The sequence below is a fragment of the Mytilus galloprovincialis genome, chromosome 2 (genome assembly GCF_965363235.1).
Source record: "Mytilus galloprovincialis chromosome 2, xbMytGall1.hap1.1, whole genome shotgun sequence".
NCBI lineage: Eukaryota > Metazoa > Mollusca > Bivalvia > Mytilida > Mytilidae > Mytilus > Mytilus galloprovincialis.
In genome coordinates, this window is record NC_134839.1 from 54,159,270 (window position 1) to 54,161,815 (window position 2,546).

The 2,546-nt window shown below is 29.8% G+C and overlaps 1 long non-coding RNA gene across 1 annotated transcript; it reads right to left on the reverse strand.

Moving 5' to 3' along the window:
• Positions 1–214: 214 nt before the first annotated feature.
• LOC143062296 (uncharacterized) lies at positions 215–2,342 on the reverse strand. Its single transcript, XR_012974669.1, has 3 exons — positions 2,184–2,342; positions 1,163–1,241; positions 215–719 (listed from the first exon to the last, which is right to left on the reverse strand). It is a non-coding gene; the product is annotated as an uncharacterized LOC143062296 (long non-coding RNA).
• Positions 2,343–2,546: the final 204 nt, after the last annotated feature.

Here is a 2,546-nt window from a genome sequence, read left to right on the forward strand (position 1 = left end):
GGTGTTTGTCGTTTATCAACGCAATCGTAGATAGTTATTCAGACCTAACCTATGTCTACAACAGACGTCAACATTTTTGTTTTGTTTGTAGACTAAATAACTTTATAATAGTTTTTCTATTTTTACTTAAAAAAATAAGAAATAATGATGTGTAAAACAAAAATAGCACTGTTTTAATATTGTAAAAAAAAACCTGTCAAATCAATTTTTTCACTCACAGTTTCTTTTCTTCACACCTGGCATTAAAAGGTTATGGCAACTTAACCAATAGCAAATATTTTGTTATGCCTAAAACTTTGCTGCTAACTGTGTATTAGTGTTATTCATTAGCACATCAACAGAATCATATTTTGTTCCAAATTTTTCACCCCTAATGAGTGTTATTATTGCTGGCTTTACTTTGTCGTACAATGGATTTGAAGCCGCAGTATCTAGCATCCTTAAAGTATGGTTCAAGCTGTTGTATTCATTTTCGGGTACTGCTTGTTCTTCTGTATTTTTATTTTGTCTTATTGTATCTTCTTTTAATCTAGATTTGCTGCCACTAAGATCATTTTCCGCATCATTGACCTCGTTTGATTCCGTTTGGTTTATTTGGTTGATATCGGCATCAAAATGGTAATTCATATAAATCGCTTGAAGCCGTAGACATTTTATCCATTTGGATTTCCTCTACTGTTCTATTTGCGAGCTCTTTTATTCGAACTTTCTTTCTATTTCTGGAGAAAAAAAACAGTTACAGCAACATCTGGTTATGGTATTGTAATGTGTTTAAAACATATATTGAATTTACTTAACGGATAAGATGTATATAATATCCATTTTAAGAGTTGCTACTTCAATCAAAAATCATCATTATTACATAACTGACTATTAACTATAGATGAAAAGGTGTTCTAAAACATATTCCCCAAATAAGGTATCAATTTTAACAAATAAGCTTTTATTCTATTCTAAACATTTCCCTATTTGATCGAAATAAAACTGTTTCTTGGAAAAAGACACTTCTAATTAAAGCTTTGTATATTTATACATTTAAACTTTCATGATAATTTGAAATACGTATGTAATGTTTCGTATATAACTATTAGTTTCTCAATATTCCTATTTACACAAACAAAATGACATTCTTTCATTTCTATTACTTTATGATATGTATTACCTGTTTGCATTACACACTAGCATTACAAAAACAGTTATGCAGATGATTCCAGCCACACTACTGCTTGAATATATTATACCTGTAATGAACACATGATACCAGTAGTAAATCTAAAGGAGGAAGAAGCATAAACTAAGTCTTCTTTAAAGCCATTTCTCTTGAAAGAAAGGCTATGTATTTATAGGGCGAAAGAGACTTTACAAATGCAAACCTGCCTTTACCACGAGATTGTAAACGTAACAAGACGGAACGACTAAAATTTATATTATTTCATGTTTTTGTTAAAAAAAAAATTTTCTCAAAATGGAAATAACTTTAATAGTTGTCGAGCATCTAACGATAACGTCTTCATGAATGCTATAGCCCAAACATTTGAAATATAAATGTATGACTGCAGACCAAAAAGGACAAACAAAGTATAGCCTATTCATTTAAGGATTAACTGTTCCTGAGGAAGTTGCAACCTTATCTTGTAAATTATTTCTAAATTTATCAACATGGAATTCAAAACATGTAGAGTAAAATTAAAGTCAATACCGAAGCACTGACTATTAAGTCCTTGATACCAGTAGGGTATCGACTAGTAATAGTAAGTCAAAATAACACTTATAAAGTACTTTCCGATGCGATATTCTGAATTTACTTACTTAAATGCTTACCCTTCCGGAGCACCTGATTTCACTCCCGGTTTTTAGTGGAGTTCGTGTTGTTTCTTATTTATTATTTATTACTGTTGATGTAAATGTCCTTTGGTTTCATGAGCCTTTGTTTACTCCTTGGTTTTGATTGTTATTGTCTTACTTTCATTTACATAAACATTCGAAATCAATGGACCTCGTTATGAAACATTTTACTGGAATATAACCTCTGGCTTCAAAAGAATCTAGCAAATTGAAACTGAAGGGAATTCACAATGTGCTAGGATGAACAATTAAATAACGTTTTTTATCATAAATATACGTATGCAATTTACCAATATAACAGGCAATAGTTTATGCTGAATAAATTTTTATATTCTTACATGCATTAGTGGAACAAAAGAAACTACTATTCCATGATGATGACTTGTTGGTCCAGTCTGTATTATTATTACACATCGTATAGTAAGACAGGTAACAACATTCTTCTATCACAGGATTAACTATGTTTTCAAATAAATTTGTCATTATGCAGGTTAAATCTGAAATGAATGCAAAAGTCTTTTAAAAATCGACTTGAAAAGAATATTTACCCGTTTTGCATGTCAATCATATGTTTTTGGTTAAAATTTTAAAAAGTCTTATCTTGATTAGTTTTTTTTTCTCTCTGTACCAAAGTTACAACAGACGTAAACTAAAAAAAAAAAAAAAAAAACGATAACCCAACAGATTATAAAATAATCATA